The sequence below is a fragment of the Mus musculus genome, chromosome 15, assembly GCF_000001635.26.
Source record: "Mus musculus strain C57BL/6J chromosome 15, GRCm38.p6 C57BL/6J".
NCBI classification, from domain to species: domain Eukaryota; kingdom Metazoa; phylum Chordata; class Mammalia; order Rodentia; family Muridae; genus Mus; species Mus musculus.
Genome location: NC_000081.6, coordinates 78,698,773 through 78,719,553, shown reverse-complemented (window position 1 = coordinate 78,719,553; position 20,781 = coordinate 78,698,773). Strand labels below are relative to the sequence as shown.

The following is a 20,781-nucleotide window of genomic DNA, read 5'->3' as shown; positions in this document are numbered from 1 at the left end:
TCAACTGTCTGGGTTGGCGGGTCACAACGGCTGGAGGAGACTCCTGACATCAGCCCAGACTCCCACCAGCTGCTTGTGTGCCCAGCTTCGGGTGCAGAGCCTCAACTACCGCTGCCTTGCAGGGAGACTCCCTTGCAGGTGGTGGTGGTGGTGGTGATGGTGGTGGTGTCTGTGTTTGAAGCGGAGCTTAAGCTGTGGCCAGGAAGGCCTTAGGAAGTTTCTCTTTGTGGCCACAGAGCCCAATATGCTCCCGGGGATGGGGTAAGGCAGCGAGGGGTAGCCAAATGCCTTGGTTTGGAGGCAGGGAGAATTGGGAGACTCCACGGACTCGGACTCGCTGTATAAACTTTGGGCAAGCACTCTGCTCACCCGCCTCAGCTGTCCCGCCTGCAAAATGGGAACGCAGCAGCTCCACCGCAGTGCTCTCCAGTGGTTACACGCGGAACACCGGGTCAGGGCGCAGGCGGAAAGGGGTGCTCGGGCATGGGAAGGGGGGAAGCGGGGTTGGGGATGAGATTGTCCTCGAGCAGGGCGCTGCACCCGGGGCAACTTTGCCTCCAGCTGTTGAATGAGCTGGAGGAGGCGGTGGTGGGGTGAACTGAGACATAGCCCGGAGAGAGGTGGCCGAGGTGGGGCGGGGCCGGGGGGCGCGCTCGGCGGGTGCCCGGGGCTTGGCGGTCCGCGGTGCAGCCACCTCACAGGGCGCTGCAGCTGCAGTAGCGCCAGAGCCCAGCGCGGCCCCCGCCCCGTGGCGTGTGTCTGGGAGCGCGCTTGTGGCCGTGGAAGCAGACGGCGGAGGGGCGGGAGGGTCTGCAGCGGAGAGAGGCCTGTGAAGGGATCTGGCTACAGAGCCGGACGGACCGACAGACGCAGTGATCGCCAGCCCCTGAGGTCCTCCGCCCAGCACCCGGGCCCTCTGCGGGCAGCAGCCCTACGCGGCGGGAGGCGGGGGTGGCAGTGTCTGCGCGCACACGCACGCTCACAGACACACACGCCCGGGCCACGCCACAGACACACGACACGCACAGAGCCACGGCCGGCCGCCGCGCACACTCGCACCCGCGCTCACGCTCGCTCTCCGGCGCAGGCCCCGCAGCAGCCGCTGCCGGGAGGTGGTGGCATCCCGCTCGGATCCCAGTCAGGACTGGAGGTGAGTGGATTCCTCCGGATCCGAGTGCTGCAGGCGGCTGGCGGGGACCCCGGGAATCCAGGCTGAGCTGAGGGCTCCCTGGCCGCCAGCGGGGGTGGGGCTTGGAAAGGGACCTGGGAGGGGAGGATGAGGCAGGGAGAGCCACTCTTCTTGGTTCTTCTTGGTCTGGGGATCCCCCATAAGACCCCCAAGGGACCACCCTGCGCAAGGTGGTGGGGGAGAGGCTGGGCGGAGGCGTGGTGGGAGGGCAGGGAGGACGAGCGTCGAGGTGAACATTTTCGCGGTGGTGATGCAGAAGCTTGAGCAGGGTTTTGCTAGCCAGTACCACGCCGCACCTCTCTGGCCCCCATTTTGGCGAACCAGAGCTCCGGCCCGCTTTTCACTGAGTCGTGGCGGGTCAAGGAATTCATCTCACTGGTAAGGGGGGCTTCACAGGGTGGCTAGATCTCTAGCCCAGGGGGAAGGGACCGGCTTTCGACTTGCCCCCTATCTCTCAGGGGCACTGTGAATGTAGTAGGGGGACCAGAGTTAGGGTATGCTGGGACCCTTGCAAGGACTTGGATTTTTTTCCCCTCGGCAGGGCTGGTGTGGGACAGAAGCACCAGCATAAACGGACAGACTGCAGCTCTGACTGAGCCCCACCATTGCCTAGTGGTGTGTGTGTGTGTGTGTGTGTGTGTGTGTACTGCTACTGGCTAGGAGGGGGTAGAGGGTGGGTGTGTTGGCTGGTGGGGTGGTATATGCATGTGGAAAGGATGTGTATTGACTCAGGATAGACCCCCATTGCCACACAGACACACACACAATCTGTGGCTCAGCAGGGCTTCCTTGGAATATTTGGAGGGGAGAGAGCTTGTATGTGTCTGTGTGTCTGTATGTGCCTGTGTGCGTCTCTCTCTCTCTCTCTCTCTCTCTCTCTCTCTCTCCCTCTCTCTCTCTCTCTCTCTCTCTCTGAATCTGCGTACTTGGGGAGATTGTGTGGAGGAGGATAGAGGCTGCCAGGCCTCGGTGTGTCAGGCATGACCAAGGAGAATGAGCCGGGGACACTGCTCAGAATCTCAGCCAGATCTGGATACATGTGGTACTTAAGGGTACTTCCCAGGGCTCTGGACTCTTCTTACCCTGCAGCTGGCTCCTTGTTGAGAGATACAGGTGTTGAACTGGGGTGTGTGTGTGCGCCTGTGTGTGCTGAGTGCGCGTGCATGTGTGTGCGCGCGTGCTCCTGTGTCCGGCTGCGGATGTCACTGTCAGCAGGCCAGGCTGTGGGAGGAGAAGCTGGGGGAAGGGGCAGCTGCTCGGCAGTACCTGGAGGAATGTAGTAGAAGCTGCAGCCCTGGCTGTTGGCTTCGCTGACGGAGGAGGGGCATCTCAACACCCGGAGCTGCATCACGAGGGCTAGGCATGTTTGCCTCTGTGTGTGTGTGTGTGTGTGTGTGTGTGTGTGTGTGTGTGCTTGGCTCTAACTGTTTCTGTACCCTGTGGACACCTGTGGGACATGTTATGTCTAGATCAACAGTGGGCTTGCACATGCGTGTCAATGTTGTCTGGTATGTGGATGAACGCACATTGCTGCTGTCTTAGCTATCTGTGGACCCTCTTGTCATGCATGGTGGACAGGGGGACCTCTGGGCCACCAGCCTTCAGGCAGGAAAAGAAGAGTAAGACACCGGGAGAAAGAAGTGTGTGTGTGTGTGTGTGTGTGTGTGTGTGTGTGTGTGTGTGTGTGTGTGTGTGTGATGTCAGTGAGAACCTTGGGGTGTGACATCAGCTTCAGGCTATTGGTGACGTCACAGGGACAGCAATGTGAGGGCCACCCTTATGGGCCGGGGCATGTGATATCACTGTGCATGTGTGGGGTTGAGTGTGTTTATGCCCCTTGGGAGGAGGAAGAAGAGGAGCAGGGGATGGAGCAAGAGCAAGAGGTCTCTTGCAAGGGGTCCGCGTTTCCTGGTGGTCTGAGGAGGTGTGGTCGTTCATTTTTTAAGGAGGTTGCTCCCCAAGGATGCACCTCATCCTCTCACTCATGATATCCCCTGGCCTCTGAGTCTCTCCCGTCTGTGCTGGCAGCTCGAAGACCTTGGGCACATACCTTGTTTGCATACATTTATGTGGACGCCTGGGCACACTTCGAGGGAGCATGGCGCCTCAGATTCTAATCTCAATTTGCCGTTTTCTGAGTTTTGCGTTTTTGAGTTTTGCTACTTTCCTGCCTGGACCTTCATCTGTCACTTGTGGAGGAGGCTAGAAGTGAAGAATGGGGGTCCCAGGAACCACAGCGGGCCTTTTGGTGTCTGGCACCTGGGGTGGAGCTCAGTCTGTGCCAGATCTCTCTTTCTGTTCCTTAGAACACCCCTCCCCTCCAGCACCCCCTGCTGTTTTGGTTTGAGTCGAACTCTGCAAAGATGTTGCTTCCCTTCTTTTCTGGGGTCCTCGAAGTAGTCCTTTAGGTGGGTGGGCTGGCTGCTGTCACATCCCTCAGGGAAACTGAGGTCAATGCATTTTTCCCCCCTCCACAGTGTGGCTGCAAGGAAAACATCAGGTCACCAGGGAAAGGGACCGTATGTGACACACAGGGTGGGTTGAATCAGGTTGGCAGGTGGCTTCAAAGGTTACTGGCTGCCGCTCTCACAGATTTGTATGGAGATGGGCACACTCATCTGTCACAGATTCTCTTCAGGGGCTCTGAATCCTCATGCTCTCTCTTCAGGATGGCCCTCTTCTCATCCCATGGCTGTCAGGAGTGTTAGGGCCACCTCTGTTGCTCCCAGTTGTGTGTGACATAGGCTCTGTAGGTAGGAGGAGTTTGAGACTCCGTACCTCCTGTCAGACTGCTTGTGTGAGAACAGTCTATAGAAGGCTAACTCACACATCTGCCTCCAGCTGTCCCAGGCGATCCCTGATCAAATTAACCTCCTCCTGGCTCAGTGACTACCCAGGGCAGAGGTTCTGACACTGCGGCTGGGGATACTGTCTGTGGGCTCAGGATAGTAGAGTGCCCTTGCCTTCAGCTCAGCCCTGCACACAGCTGCTGGGGAGGCCCTCGGGAGGTCTTGAGGACTGCAGGGACACCTGGGCAAGCCACAGGAAGGGGTTGGCTTTGGAGAGCAGTGGCCAATACAGTTGCAACACTGAGAACATTAGGGAGAGGTCCCTTCAGCCCCTGCCTTAAGGCCTGGTTTGGGGTACAATCTATAACTTGTCTTTGGCTCTTGCTTAGTCCCACAGAATCCTTGCATAGTGAGAGCAATAGGAATACTTCATCCCACAGACAAGGCACAGAGAGGTTGTAGACCAGCCCAGGGCTGCACAGATGGGCAATTAGGACTGGAACTTCAAAGGCAGACTCTAAGACAAGCTCCATTCTTTTCTAAACTCCTTGCCAACTGGGCCTGGGTCCTTTTATCTTTGGGTGTCCTGTCTGTCACTAGGGTCCTCTCAAGGTGTGTGCCACTCATTTGTAAATGAGGAGAGGGACCTGGCCATATGGGGAACAGTAGGTGGGGGTGACTTGTGTGATGGTTGCAAGGATAGACCTGCAGGAGGAGACACTGGGGGAGCCCCCTGGTCTTGCTCCCCTGTCCTACTTTCTTTTCCTGAAGAAAGTTCTCTGATTCTGACCTTCCATGGTGCCTCCGATATTGTGTTTGTGGGTATTTGGCTGTGTGTGTGTGTGTGTGTGTGTGTTTGTGTGTGTACGCACGCATGTTAGCCCATACTTTCTGCTCTTTTCAGCCTGAACGTCTCATCTTCTGAATTGTGTGGGAGCCGGTTCGTTAAGTGAAGAGGGTCCAGGAGTTACAGTCTACCCACTGGGTTTGGGTTATGTCTTGCGCACAGAGAGGACAAGGCCCATCCTTCCTGTCACCCCCTCTCTTTAGAGGACTATGGGAAGCGACTCCCAAGAGCTGGTGATCTGTCTGCTCTGAGACAGCCCCAAGCCTCAGACTTGACTCAGTTTCCTGAGTAACATCTTTCCCCCACTACCGTCCTTCTGGGGTCTTGGACAGAGAGAGACTAGGACCTGCTTGCCTCTCTTCCCTGCCCTTCTCATGCCCTGGGCAGGCGGAGGGGTGTGTTTCACAGATCTGCTTGCTCGCTGAGCTGTTTCTGGTTTGTCTCTCCCAACTGCCTGCCAAACCCCATGGTCCTCAGCAACTGCTCATCAAACACATCTTCCATCTACCCGACGCTGGTTGATGCTGCTCCCGTTCACATGGTGCTCACAGATGTATGCTGTTCACCCAGGGAGAACAGCAGGCCCGGGGCTCAGACAAGTGCCTCTGGAGAGGAGTCCTAAACCTCTGGCACACAGTAGGGCTTTCGTGACAGCTGGTCTTCATTAGTGAGTGCTCTGACTAGGAAGGGCTGGTGCTGGAGGCTGGAGGCAGGTGCTGTGGAGCCCCAGGCTGGCTGGTGGAGGCTGGGCTGCCTTCTGTTCTGGGCAATCTAGAGCTCCCTTGAGCCGGCACCTGCTCTGTGCCAGAGAAGCATGAGAGAGTCTTTTCTTTTTTTCCTTGTTTAATTTTGGCTAGAGGATTTTGACTGCCAGCCTCTGAGGGTGGGAGTGGGAGCCCGACCAGGTGGAGAAAGCATGTGTGGGCCAGGGCCACGGAGGTAGGGAAGCACGGAGCGGATTTTTGAGAAGACAAGTCTAGACTTGTGGTTTGGGGGGTCGACCATACAGGCCGGGTTGAGAAAGCATGCACCGAGTATGCTGATCTCTAGTGTTTGCTAAAATGCAGGCTCTTAGGTCCTGCTTGACATGACTTTGGTTTCACAGGACCCTGAGAGGGTCTAGGGACCCCACTCTGATGCTTTCCTTAACAATCAACTCATTCATGTTTGCAGTGGGATGACAGTGTTGCGGGGATCTGGGGGGGGGGGACTGTTACATGTTCCTTCGGGTTTCTAGGACTCTTTCCAGGCTATGGGTAAGCAGCAAGGCCGTCCTGGTTCTCCCGAGGGGCCTGAACTCAGGGCAGAGCCCTGCCTCGGGTGATACAGGTGGATACAGACTGACAATCTTTAGCTTGCCCCGGCTGCTGTTCTGCACGGATTCTGTGAGCCCCTCACATAGTCCCTAGACGCCCTTTGGTGGCATCACTCTTGTGCAGATGATTAAGAGGATGCTGTCTGCCGTCCTGGATTTGAGGTAGCACAGCCAGTAAAGCCAGGCCTTGGAGGCAGAGCTGGAGAGGGACTGCCCCAGCACCTTGGACAGAGCATCAGCTCCTAGACCAAGCTGGGCCTGAGACTGCGCAAAGGGGTTCAGAGCCAGGAAGGCGTCCCAGAGGAGGTGTGTATCCGGTCGGCCCGAGCTGGTCCCGCGGGGCCCCGCCGCCTCAGTCTCATCGTGCGGCTGCGGGTCCCCGCCCGGCGTCGCCCGCCCCCGGCTCGGCCGCCGCTTTCCGCCTTACTTCCCTGTGCTTAGAATTTGCAGCCGCAGCCGCTGACGCTCTCGCAGCCAATTTCACGGGCTCTGGGCTCGGCTCGGTGCGCAGGATGAAGAGCCGCCGGCGGAGGCGGGTCCGGGTGGGGGTGGGGGTGAGGATAAGGATGGGGGTAGGAACGCAGCGAGGCCGGCGCGTTGGTGGGGCAGGAGCGTGCCCTGCTCAGACGGAGATCTAGCGTGCACCCCCTGGGGTATACTGCAGAGGGTGCAGGCATGATCCAGTGTCCTGGGGTAGTGTGGCAGGTGTGCATTGGTCCCCATGCCTGGGAGGGGTTCCCTGTGTGGGCAGGCTTGGGGACATGTATGTGTTGGCGTGTGAAACTCTGTAGGGTGTCCTGTGCACGGGGGCGTGTTTGTCTGGGTGCCTTTGGCAAGTCTGAATGTGTGAGCAGCCCGCAGTAGGGGGCTAGTGTGTGTCTGTGGGTGTGCTGATGTGTGTCTCTGCAGAGTCCCCAGGCGTGTTGACACAGCTGTGGGGCTGTGTGTTGGGACGTATGCCTATGTAGGGGCTCTCCCCCTGTCCAGGCTCTGTGGGCGTGTTGGTTCTGTCTGGGTGCACCGTGTGGGTGTGTGTCTAGAGTGTGCCGCATGGGAGGGTTGCAGCCCTCGCTGGCCAAGGGTCTCAGTGGGCCTCCGCTAGGGTTGAGAGTCATTCTCTCAGTTTCCACCCTTGTTCACCCTTTCTGCCTCTGTGTGGGGATGAGGGAACCCAGGCAGGCAGGGCTTCAGTGTTTATGTTCTGAGTGCGAAGGCTGCCAGTTCTGGGTAGGTCTACATATGTTTGTGAATGGCACTGGTGAGGGGGTGAGGTGTGAGCCCCTGCCTGCGTGGGAGGTCTGGGAGTGCCATCTGGGCTGATGGAGGATGTGGGAGCAGACAGGCAACGGGGGCCCTGTGAGTGTGCACAACACGTGTGTATACATTCGGAGGCAGAGCTTGGACCCCGCTATCCCTGTCCCCATTGTGCCTGTGCAGGTAGAGAGCAGACAGGTGTAAGTAAGCCCATGGTGGGAGACTGACAGGGCAGGGCAGGACTGGGCAAGGGGTGTGTGTCTGTCATGTGGAATTCTGAATGAGAGGGGGCTCACAGGGTCAGGGCTCATCCTTCCTGGCTGTGGACAGGGTGTGGCTCCAGTTGATGAGAGGGACTGGGCGTTGCTGGTGATTTGGAGGACCGGCAGGAGGGTGGCACAGGTGGGCACTCAGGTGAGGTGAACGCTATATGTGTGGGTCCTGAGCATTACTGTGGGTGTGTAACTGTGTGGCAGTGCCTGTGAGTGAGGGGACTTGGGAGAGTCAGGGACCCTGTGGCTGAGCTGGAGTCCCTCTGTTCCCAGAAGATCTACCCATCTATTGATCAACGTTGATCATCCATTAATCACTTCTGCCCTCTGACTTCAAAGATGTCTGATGGCCCCTGGCCTCCCGCTCTGCCCCTAAACTCTATGCTATACCTTGGAGAGTTCCCAGTCTGCCTATCTGTCCTGAGGCCCTAACCCTCCCGGGCTCCTCCCCCACTGGCAGGCTCTCTTCTGTCTCTCACCAGTTTGCCATATTGCTCCATCCTTCACCCCACTTATCCCTACTCCTTCTTTCCCGTCTTCCTCTCTATCTCTCACAGTATCTCTGTGCCTCTTCATCTCTCTCCCCACCTCTCTATCTTGGTCTCTCTCCATCTCCTCCCACACTTCTCTGCCTCCATCTCTCCGGCTATCTCTCTCTCTCCATCTATCTCTCCTTTCATCTCTCTGACTTCTCTTCATCTCAGTCCATCTCTTTCCATCTCCCTCCATCTCTCTTTCTCCTGTCTTCATCCTCTTCAGTCTCTCTCCATCTCTCCCCTCATCTTTCTGTCTCTCTCTCCATATCTCTTTATCTCGGTCTCTCCCCCCAGACCTCCCCACAAGGCCCCTGCCATCTCCCAGCTGCCACGGCCCTCCAGCTCTGTCTCTAGATCTGCCTCCATCTCTCTCCCTTTCCCTCCACCCCTCCCTTCCCTCAGCCTCTTCTCTCTCACACTGATATCATTTGTGGTATATGCTGTTGCCATGGGAAACCTAAGAAAGAAGTGAGTGTACCCTTCAAGACTTCAGCATTTTCCCTCCTCCCTCCTCCTGCTGCCCCCTCCCTCTCTTCCTCTCCTCCCTCCCTCTCTCCCCCTTGCCTCCTGGCAGAGCGGAGGACTGAGGAGGACTGCTGTGCTGGGCCAGGACCCAAGACCTTATTGCCACCGCTGCTTCCGGGGCTGCCTAAGCCCTTCTTTGAGACCGGGGTCAGGGACAGAGCCTCACTGGCTTCAGGGGCCCCCTTTGCCGGCAGACATCTGGTAAGGACAGGGTCCTTATGACTGTGAGTGTGTGGCTGTGTGTGAGCACAGCTCACATGACCTGGCCTTGCAAACCCGTGATCTAACCCAGCTTCAGCCTGCCGTGGGTCCCTTCCCCAGACCCTGCCCCCAGCCATGGGCACCCTAACTTGGCCTCTTCCTGGCTCCCTCTCCCCAAGGCCTCAGAGGCTGTTGTCAAAGTGGCAGGCTATTGGGGGCTGGGACAGTCTTCACAGAGGGTGAGCAGAAACCCCCCACTTCCAACCCCTGGTAGCTTAGAGGCCGACTACTGCTGGCCTGTGCAGAGGATACCTGTATCTGCTGGGAGTCTGGTCAACCTCTGGGAAAGCCTCTTTTCTCTCCAGTGGGAGCTTTTCACTAGAGTGCAGGCTGAGGAAGGGTCAAGGTGAGAGGCGAGATGCTGGTTATGCATGAGTGTGGGGTCTGATCCTCTCATTGAATTCTAGAGGTGGCAGGGAGAACAGTGTGACACTCTAGGAGGCCGCAGGCAGGCAGGCAGGCAGGCGGCACCAGTCCAGCCTAACTGTGCTTGGTGGCTGCCCTGGAGAGGAGAGGGCTGTCAATGTCAGCAAGGCTGTGTTGGTGGTGGCCACGTGGAGGGAGCTGTTGTCCAGGCAAGTGGGGCGGGCGCTGAGTGACGGCAGTTGCTGTGGCATTGTGGTCTCCATGGAGAGAGGAGGAGACAGGGAGGAGGCTGGCTCACTGGGCTGTGTTGGTGGTTGCTAAGCAGAGAAAGATGCTGTCTCTAAGGTGTGGTGGTCTCCACGTGGAGGGCTGAGGCACACTGAGGTGTGCAGGTCTCAGAAGGGGCTTCTGTGGGGGAGAAAGTGTGGTGGAGGAGTAGCAAAGAGGGGGAAGTGCTCTTCCATGGGTGGGCCTGGGTGTCTGGGGGGGGGAGTACTCTTCCATGGGTGGGCCTGGGTGTCTGGGGGGGGAGTACTCTTCCATGGGTGGGCCTGGGTGTTTGGGGGGGAAGTGCTCTTCCATGGGTGGGCCTGGGTGTTTGGGGGGGAAGTGCTCTTCCATGAGTGGGCCTAGGTGTTTGGGGGGGGAGTCCTTTTCCATGGGTGGGCCTGGGTGTCTGGGGGGGGGAGTACTCTTCCATGGGGTGGGCCTGGGTGTTTGGGGGGGGAGTGCTCTTCCATGGGTGGGCCTGGGTGTTTGGGGGGGAGTACTCTTCCATGGATGGGCCTGAGCTTCCTATCCCTCTGTCCTTTCAAAGTTTCCGTTTGTTCTCTGAGGGGACGGTGCCTTTCCTGGACCTCTCATAGTCCCTCTTTCCTCAGAGCCTTTGATCATCCAAATCCCCACCTGGACACACGTTTCTGTCTTGCTCCTGTATGTGTTGCAGACCTGCCATCCCAGGTGCTGAGTTGTGGGGAATGTGACAATGATTTCTGCCTTTGAGGTCCCAGTTTTACAAGTTCATTATGAGAGGTCCCTAAGGGGCTGAGGAACCTGGGGGTCATACACCCAGCTTTCAGGCCCTCTTCCTTCCCCAGAGGACCTGTCTCTGCCTCTCCCACTGCCCAGGAATTCCCTGGAAGCAACATTTCCTTGAAATAATAACAGGAAGGAGCTGCGGAGAATGCTGGACTCGTGGGTCTGACCCACATGCTGTGACCCTGTACTTTGGTTTTCCCCTCTGTACAAAGGTGGGGGGGGGCATCTGTGAAAGAGACGCCTGTCTCACAGGATGGCTGTGTGGGGGACATGCATGGGCACCAAGCACACCCAGCATGTTTCTGGGTCATAGCTGACTCACAGCAGGTGACACCGTTACTGTCCTCCTAAAGGTGACTTCAATGTGATTTTCTGCTATTTATGGAAGCCCAGTGGTCTTGTCCACAGAGATCTGCCTTCGTGTGTCCCTGTCCCTAGTTCTCTAGGAATGGGAGCAGGGTCCATTGGGGACAAGTAGCATGGAACCCTGAGTACTTGGAGACTCCCCTGTTGGGTCCTCTCCTGCCTGCTTTGTGTGCACTCCTACCAAAGGGTCCTACTCACAGGTATTGCCTGAGTCCCTGTTTTCTGCCTTCCTTCTTGGGCTTCTGTGTTTTAAGCTTTCTCAAACAGCCCTGGCCTGGGGCACTGCCCACCCAGATGACCTAGGAAATGGTCAGTATGTCTACTTTCTTAGCACCACAGGGTCGATAAGATAAAGGATGGAGAAGGTGCCTACAGGGGATGCTGAAGTCTTGAGTAACAGTCAAGATGACTATCTTTCAAGTGGCAAGGATCTTGGTTCAGGTTCTGATCTGAGATACCTGACTTCAGCACACCAGTAGCAAGCTCCTTGCCCCTCCCACCTCCCACCTTGCCAGCCTTTTTTGAGTTTCAGGTTGGCCTAGGGATGGGAGAGGGGGTTGTTCTGGGTGACCCCAGATGGTGTTAAGAGGGACCAGTCATCCCTGGACTTTAGTTGGGTACTATACCAGAGTTAACTCGGGGTTAAGCTGAGGTGACCCAGGCAGACAATGGACAGGAGCCCAGAGCTGGGGACTACCAGGCTTAGGTGGTCTCCCAAGGTATCATTTATGGCCTGTGGGATCTTGGGAGCTGCAGTTTCCTTACCTGTAACAGTGAGACATGTAATGAGGATGACTTGAGATGCACTGAGGTATGAGGAAGACATCTCAAATTCACGGGACAACTGCCCAGAGGCAGGCGACTTAGCTGCTGGCCGTTGAGTACCTAGTGTCCCCAGCTGTGTCTCTGGGTTTCGGGTCTCACCTGACTCACTGGGCTTTGCAGTGACTGGCTTGTCTGTCCTTGCTGCTTCCTGGTTGGCCATTCCAGTGATCACTTCTTTGGGAAAGCTCTCCCCACGAGCCAGTGTGGTCTCTCTGGGCCTCCTCTCTCTCCCTCCATATTGCCTACAACACTGCCAACAGTGTTTTTAGTTTATTTTTCAAAGTTGCTATTTTTCATGTCTGGGTGTTTTGCCTGAATGCATGTATGTGCACCACATGTGTGCCTGATGCCTGAGAGGGTCAGAAGAGGATGTTGGATCATCTGCAATTGGAGTCATAGATGGTTGTGAGCCACCATGTGGATGCTGAGAATTGAACCCTGGTCCTCTAGAATAACTGCTGTTTATAACTGCTGAGCTATCTCTTTAGAACCTATTAGTTTTGTGTGTGTGTGTGTGTGTGTGTGTGTGAATGTGCCTCTGTGTGTGTGTGTCTGTGTATATGTCTCTGTGTGTGTGCGTGTATGTGTCTGTGTGTTTGTCTGTGTGTGTGTCTGTGTGTTTGTGTGTACATGTGTGTTCTGGTGTTTCCATATCTGTAGAGAGCAGAGGATATCGTTGTTTGTTGTTTCTCAGACACTGTTCAATTTCATTTCCTTCCTCCCTGCCTTCCTCCCTCCCTCCCTCCCTTCTCTCCGTCTCTTCCTCCTTCCCTTCTTTCCTCCCTTCTCCCTTCTTCCATCCCTCCCTTCCTCCCTCCCCTCCTTTAAGACAGGGGTCCCTCACTGGCCTAGAGCTCACCATGTAGGCTAAAACTGCCTGGCCAGTGAACCCCAGGCATTCCCTTGTTTTTACTTAGTAGTAGCAAGATCACAAGCAAGTACCACACCTTACTTTTTTTTTTTTAATGTATGTCCCAGGGCACAGACTCAGGTCTTCCTGTTTGAAGGCAGATACTTCCCTGAGAGTTATCTTTCCAGCCTAAGACACCATTTGTTTGAGACAGGGTCTCACGTAGCCCAGGCTCACAGTGTACGTGAGGATGACCTTGAACTCCAGATGCCCTGATGCAATCCCCTGGGTCCTGGCATCACAGCTTGGCATCTTGCCCCTGCTCTGATCCACAGTCTGTGTGGGGTCTGGCATACAGGAAATCTCGATGTGATGAGTGTTTGGGAGGGTGACCCTGCCTGGCAACCAGGCAAGTCAGTCCTTTCTACTTAATTCTACATGGGGGCTGGGGTGGGGGTTGGGATGGACTCAGGCAAGCTGGGTCTAGGGGATTGCTGGGAACAAGTGCCACGAAGTAGGTGACAGGCCCTGAGTTTGAGCCTTGAACTGACCAACTCCCAATCTGGGGCTTCTGTCTGTTGTGCTGCCCAGTCTTTCTGGGAGCCTCATGTCCTAGGCTGGAGGGTTAGCCCTTGACCCGGGCTTCAAAGGCAAGGTCACAGAAGGCTTTTGGATGAGGAAGGCTAAGGGAAGACTATGTGGTAACAATCAGAGCTGTCAAAAGCAAGTCGGGAACCATTCTGTGTCCTCAATTTATGTGACTGTAAAATGGGGATCCTGGATCAAAGTCCTCAGGACAGATCAACTTTTGGCTTTGATGTACAGGTTTGGCTTTGAGACCCCCTCCCCCAGAGTGGGAGGTGGGAGGGTAATAAGTTCAAGAGCCACCTAGTCTAGGCTCATAGTTGCCCTACATGGAATTGTGTGTGTGTGTGTGTGTGTGTGTGTGTGTGTGTGTGTGTATGCTAGAGGCCAATATCACGTGTCATTCCTCAGATGCCACCCATCTACCTTGATTCCTAGGTGGCTTCACTCACTCTTATCTGTCGTTCACTGACTTGGCTAGGTTGGTCAGGAAGGAGCGCCAGGGATCTGCCTGTCTCCTCCTTCCCTACCCTGGGATCACAAGTGGGCACCTACAAGCTGGGCTTTTTATAAGGGCTCTGGGCATTGAACTCGGGTCTTCACACAGCAAGCCTGTTACTTACTGAACTACACCCAAGCCCAAGGCATTGATTTCTGAAGAGGGACATTTTCAGTGTACTCGGGACAGGTCCCACTGTTCCCTGCCAGCTTAGGTTCTGTTGTGCCTCGTTATGTCCGGATGCGGGTGGGGGTGCGTTGCTGAGAGAACCAGAGAATGTCGAAGAAGAGAGAAGGGGGTGGGGTGGGGTGATAACATTATCATCATCACCATCACCATCACCATCATCATCATCTCTGTGTAGACCGGGCTGTCCTGGAACTCACTCTGTAGACCAGGCTGGCCTCAAACTCACAGAGATCCCCCTGCCTCTGCCTCCTGGATGCTGGGATTAAAGTCATGCCACCACAGTCCAGTAAGGAGCTGGTTTAATGAGGCCTCTGCCGTATGCCAGGGACTTTCCACAGGTACCACACCCCATCCAGCCCAGGGGAAGCATCTGAGCACACCGAAGTCCGGGCAGTTCTTTGCCAGGGCAGGGGAGTTTGGGGAGGGGGTTTGAGCCAAGCTCAGAGCTTCCTATTAGAAGAGAAGAATCCAGGTTTGGGAGAGGTCTATCCTGATCACCTGGGCAGTGGGCTGTGGCGTTAGTAATGCAAGGATGGACTGTAGCGTGCCCAGGCCCATTTCAGAGCCTGGACGAGGGTGGTGAAACAGACAGGTGGCCCCCCGGCTTGGCTGCCAACCCCACTGGCAGCCAGGCCAGGCAGGGAATAGATCTGGCCTTGTGTGCAGTGTCCCAGTGTCTTGCTCAAGACCCCGTTTGTTTGGGGAGGAGAAAGGGGGGACTGTGGTACCCAACAGAGGTGGGATTCATAGACGGGGCCTGGCAAGGAGGGTGGCCTGCCTGGTACTGGCCCAGCCTGGAGGGATGCCAGGAGGGAGGTAGGAAGAGGAGGGAATTGGGTGTGGCACTTAAGAGGGGGCCATGTGCACAGAGGGCCCAGGCAAGAGGTGGGCGTCCCACTATCTTTCTCATCTGCGGAAAGGGAGTTCCCTGTGTGAGGGGGTAGGGCTTCCTCTTCTAGCATCCCTAGTCTGAGGGTGGAGGTGCTGGGGGTGTTCTCAGCTAAGCTTGTTCTCTGAGTGTGGGAGAGGCTGGTCCCCTTTTCTGTAGGCTTGCTGAATTCTGGGGAGACTCCTTGCAAGAGGCGGCCCCTGGGGACTGCAAGGGGGGTTGGTTTGGAAGAGGGACTGCAGGTTTTCTGCCATTAGACATATTACATTGTACGTTAGATCCACTTTAGAGATGCCAGTCGCATGTGTCTTGGTGTGCCCTGGAGGGGATGAAAGGAGGTAAAGTTGGAGGCATAGGGGCACACACACACACACACACACACACACATGAACATACACACATACGCACACAAACACATGCACATACACACATACACACAAACACATGCACATACACACATATAGGCACAAGCACACACACATAAACACATGCACATACACACATACAGGCACAAGCACACACACATACACACACACACAAGCACATGCACACACACATATGCACACAAGCACACACACATGCACACACATACACATACAAACATACACAAACACATACACATACGGGGGTCGTGGAGAAGGTCCACAGGACTACCATGCCGGTGCCTGATGACTTTCTAGAAGCTGCTGTAGACCTCCCTCCCACCCACCTGGTGTCCACACTGAGTCACAGCACAATTAACCCTGCTGTCATGATCATAGGCATAGAGGGAGTGGGGGAGGGGCTGCAGGCCTCCTTCCTGCCTTCCACCTTGCAGAGTGACCCTGGCTAGTTCCACACTGTCTCTAGACCTCAGAATAAGAGCTCAGCTCCTGCCCTTGAGAACAGTGATGGAAGTCAGTGGGTAGACATGAACCTTCCCCTCTTCCCCAAGGGCTGGGCCTTGAGGATCCTGTGGGGGAGCCAGAGCTCGCCAGGAACAGCCCCATCCTCAAAGGAGAGGGGTGTAAAAAGGATGTCTGCAGAGGAGAGATGGTGGCTCAGGAGCCCTGGATCTAGGCAGAACCTCCACGGGGCAAGCCTTTTCTGTACTGCCAGACACTCAGGAGGGCTGGCAGGGGTGACAGATTAGAGCTGAGAAACTCCTGGGTGATGATGTGTGGAGTTGCAGGAGGAGTCAGGCACAGGGGCCCACATGTCAATTTCTGACTCTACCCATAGCAGGCTGCCTGACTCCATTCCTCACTAGCCTGAGGTGGTGTTCTTCAGTACCCAGCCCCACCCCGACCCAATAAGGGCTCCTGAGTCCCCGCCATCACAGACATGGCCTCTGTGGCCAGGGCCGGAAATGTGGGGATGTCAGCCTCTGTCGCTCCTCCCACCCACCAAACTCACTGCCCGTGGAACAGGGCCTGCAAAGATGCTGCCTTTGGAATGGAAGTAAGGACACCACCCTAGCTCTTTGCCCCTCTGTGGCTTTGTGGCTCTGGGAAGATCATACTCCCAGTGTCCATTGGTAAAGGGGATCTGTGCTGTTTGGGGGATCGTGCAGCTAGAAGAGGAAGATGGCATATGTCTGCTCCTCGCCAGGCACCTGCTGGACACCCACCTGCTGCTGTCTGCTTCTTGTCTTCCTGATTTGGTGACGGCAGGACACCTTCTGAGCAGGGTCTGAGCAGAGTGTTTCTACTGCTGCCTCTGTGGCTCTCCTGCCTGCCCTGTCTACTCTCCAGCTCTCTGCCCGGAGCCTTGGGTTCCACAGCCTTCTCTCTGGGGCTTGGCCTGAAGGGAGTTGGATTGATCTGTGATGGATGCATGGTGGCCTGGACAGTCTTGCTGTGTGTTGGCCTTGGGCTGCAGGGTATCCCAGTCAAAAAAATGTATGGGCAAACAACCCCATTTAAGCCAGAGGGCTGACACATGCTCCTGGAATATGAATAGAAAGGACTAGACTGCTGTCCCCAAGTCCCCACAAGCCTGCCGCTGAAACTGCCTTCAGCCCCTCCACACTAACACATAACAACTTTTTCTCCTGGATGGGATTCATCACTCACCATACCTGGGTACCCACACACGGAGTCCCTGTTCCCGTTCCCCTCAGTCGTAGCAGAGCTGCCCCCCCCCCCCCGACTTGAGCTTCAGTGTGCTGGGTTTCTCTCTCTCTGCTTCCCTGCTACGGGTAGCAAGACACTGCCTCCTTCCTAGGGCAGGATTCTTGGATATACTCTAGGACCAAGGTCGTGGTAGTTCTTAGAGATCTGCTTCCAGGGCTGTTGGGCATCTGGGCTGCCCTGGTGCTTTTTGGTTGAGCACACACAGGACTCTGTTCTGGTTGGAGTTCTTCCCTGGATGCTTCTGAGGAAGCGGGGTGTGGGAACAGCATTGGTGTCTCTTGCAGTCCCTGCATGCCCTGACTTAGGCTTATGGGTGCCCAGAGGAGCCTTTTCATAATCCGTTGGCCTGGGGTGTTAGTGGAAGAGTGAGCCTATAGACATGCTGAGGTTTTCTTCAGTTGAGGTGGGGTAGGGAAGATGAGTGGTAGTCGCCAAGAAGGGGGAAGAGGAGGCTGGAGCAGCTGTCTGGATTTAGCTCCATCATGTTCCCTGTGTCGTCTCCCACAATTATCCTCAGTGTCTCTTTCCTCCTTGGGGTCTGAGCTGGGTGAGTCTTGGGAGTTTTGTTCTCTAAGTTAAACTGGGGATTTGCTTCAGGCAGGGAAGTCAGAGCCATGGTTTGAACATTGCCTCTTACTCTCTGTGGGACCCAATTCTTGGGCCACCCAAGGATCAGGGGAATTGTATTATTATTATTATTATTATTATTATTATTATTATTATTATTATTATTATTATTATTCAATAACACATAACACCTATGCTGGGCACTTTTCTAAGAATGTTACAGGTGTTCATCATGCAGTCAGCATTTCAAGAAAATAGATACTATTATATTCCCACTTTACAGAAGGGAAAGCCAAGGCACAGAGAGGTTAGGAATCCTGTCCATCATCAGTGGTGGAATTAGGATTTGAACTGCCTAAATCCTTAGCTGCCGCCTGTTGCTTTGTGTGGTAAGTAAATTTGGTGGTCTTGAGAGCTGAGAGTCAGGTCTGGGTTAGGCCAGGTTCAACCTGGCCTGTGACCCAAGCTGTAAGTGTCTGGGAAGAAGGCCTTGGCTTGGGTGGGTGTGGCAGCTTGCGACCAGATTACGATTGAGTCCTTAGCTTGCCATTCATCAACTTACTGGAGCCTCAGCTTCCCCATGTGTAAAATGGGACAGCAGTGGTCCTTTAGTAGGGTTGTTATGTGAACCTGGCATCAAGAGCCCTGTGGGGTCCTAGGCACACAGTAGGTGTTCAACACGTGTGATGGTTCTATGACAGTGAGAGAGCATGGCAGAGTTGAGCTCACTCTGCAGTGTCTGTAAGCAGGGCTATCTATAGTTAGGAGTGGAGGGGATGCTCACAACTCCTTGGGGTGTCCCCATGCTCACCAGCGCCTCTGCCTTGAGGCTGGAGCTAGGCCTGGAATATTGCCTGCTGCTTGTGACATAGGCATTCCAGCAACAATTGTAGACAAAGATGTGGCCCAGGGCTGGGATGTGTTGCTCAATTGGTAGCGTGCTTGCCTAGAACACAGAAAGCCCTGAGCTATCTCCCAGCACTGATAGGCTGTATATGGTGGGGGAGGCCCCTGACCCCATAACTTGGGAGGTAAGGCAGGAAGATCCAAGTTCAAGGTCACTCTCAGGGACATAGAAAGTTCAGGGCCAGCCCAGGCTGCCCAGAAATAACACACAGTGATTCGACTCTAGGGTCATTTGTCTCATGATTTTACCTTCCACTGCCTCCTGGCAGAGCCGTAGTTCAGAAGAGCCAACAGGGTTTGTCAGCCTGGGACCTCTCTCCCTCCACCCCAGTCTCATCTTTGTTTAATACAAACACAAGTGTGCATACACTTGAGACTGCTCAAACTGTAGGCTGATTGGAGGGCTTCACCCTGGTTTTTAGCCTAAAAGTATTCATCTCTCTGCCAAGTCCATGGGATGGGTACCTGCCTCCTCCCAGCCTGTGGCTGTGCTGGAATGGTCTCAGGATGGGCAGGAGTCCTGGGAGGGTCCTGAGAAAGTGGGACACTCTCACTGGTCCGGACTCAATGCTGGCTCCTTATCTCCTCAACTCTGCCACTTCTGGCCCTCACAAGCTTTTCTTTGGGGTGTGTGTATGTGATATTACCTAGGAACGGTGTCACCTTACCATCCCCAAGGACAGCATCCCTGATGCCAGAGAAGGGTGGTAATAGGTGCAGAAGTCTTTTGTGAGCACCTACTATGCACCAAACACCCACTGTGTGTTGAGCACCTACTATGTGCTCATTTATGCCAGACTTCCCATGGGGAGCACCTAGCCATACTCATCACTCCCAGCCTCTGTCCCCCTAGCCCAGTGACCAACCCAACAGCCCCTCCCTCTGCCCTCTGCATCCACTCAGTTTGGGAAATGGGGGAAGAGGGACCCTGAGCAGTCTGCACTTTCTCTGATGGAGAGATGCTGAGTTGGGTGCTTCTGGGGGCCTGGCTGACAGGGAGGCACCATAGCTTGCCCCTCATTGAGGAGTCATCTGTCCCCTGCTCCTGTCTCTATAACCCAGTGACTGATGATAACCACTATCATCGATTGAGTTCTTACTATGTGCTATGAGCAAGATGCCTTTTGGGCGTCACCCAGTCTTCAGGACAATGGCGTGGGACTCAGAGAGGGAGGATGCCTTGTTCAAGTCACATAGCTAAGAGGCAGGACAGAGCCCTGATCACTGCCACCTCAGGCTCCATCCTGTGAGCTGCCTGGAGAAGAGAAATGAAGTGGATAGTGATTGCGGAGTGAGTGAGTGAGGGAGCGCATACTGTTCTCTTTCCTTTTAAAGTTTTTTTCTTTGAGACTGTAGTCCGATGTAGCCCAGGCTGGCCTTAAGTTTCCAGACTTCCTCTTGCCTCTTCCCCATGACTGCTGAGATGTGCAGCATGACCCACCATTTCTGGCTTACACACTTTCTTGTTTCATGCTCACGCTAACCCCTGTGACCATGTGCTCCATGCCTTTGCTTTCTCTACCTGGTACTTAGGGAGTAACAATTCTGGGAGGGGAGGGGGGTGACTGACCAAAAGCTCTGGCCTTTCCTTCCTGGGTTCCCTGAGGTCAGGTTTATAACCCAGCTGAGGGGCCTGGCACATAGTAGGTACTCAGCACACAGTAGGTGCTCGACACAGCTCAGTTTTTTGCCTTTTCCCTGAACATGTAGCACCTGGAGCTGCAGGACACAGCTTGAGTGACATCCCAGTCCCCAGTGTTGCCTTTACCTGACAGTGACACTGGAGAAGGCAGAGTCAAGTTGCACTTCAAGGGATGGAGGAGGCTGGGACTCGAACTTGAGGGGTCTGGAGTTCAACTCTAAGCAGTGTTATGTAACCAGCACCAGGGCATCAGAGTAAGCTGTCACTACACCTGTCCCTAAGAGCACTCCCCGATCTTCGCTTCGTCCTCGCCCTCAACCATTGCCTAAGCAGTGCTCCAGGCTCTATGCCCCTAGAGTTTCTTAAGCTGAGTGCTGTGGACATTCACGGGCTCCATCCTCCGTGCCCTCCTCCGCTGGAATCTGCCTCTGGCTCTCAGGCATCAGTTGTGGCCACTGGCTGACCGAATGTGTCCTCTGAGTCCCAAAGATCAAGGTATCTCTGCTGGCCTCTCCCTCTACACCCTGCCCTCCGCCCCTTCCTGAGGCTCCCTCCTCCAGAGTGGAGCCTGCAGTCTGGTGAGCCTTCTTGGACCTTGCTCTGGGCTCCCATCCTGTAGGCCACCAGTCTGTCCTCACGTCTCCCTGTTTGTCCCATCTGCTGCCCTTGCTGCTGTTCCTTCCCCATCCTTGCCGGCATCCTCACAGCACCGCTGACTCTTCCTGCACCTGTCCTCAGTGCCAGTTCCCTAGCACTTACCCGGCTTCGCACTGTTTCTGGGCCAAGACCCAGATGCCTTGCTCCAGCTTCTGAGACCTGCCAGGACTTGGCCCAGGCTTCTGACTTCCTCGGGGTCCCTTCTCCCGATCATACGTGCCATCTAGTACTGGGCTCAGCTCAGCTCTTCAAAACAGCCACCTTCTGGATACTACTTTACCCGTGGTTCCCTGGCCAGAG

General features: G+C 55.4%; 1 protein-coding gene across 2 annotated transcripts in view; it reads left to right on the top strand.

Annotated features, from left to right (window-relative positions):
* Positions 1-782: 782 nt before the first annotated feature.
* The window catches only part of Elfn2 (leucine rich repeat and fibronectin type III, extracellular 2), a 51,439-nt gene continuing 31,440 nt past the window's right edge, over positions 783-20,781 (top strand). The window contains exon 1 of one of the 2 annotated variants that reach the window (NM_001358692.1): positions 783-1,150. The gene's annotated coding sequence lies outside the window, so the exon portion shown is untranslated. Of the gene's footprint in view, positions 1,151-1,440; positions 1,568-20,781 lie in introns of those variants that run through there. The other variant, NM_183141.3, reaches the window with a different exon arrangement.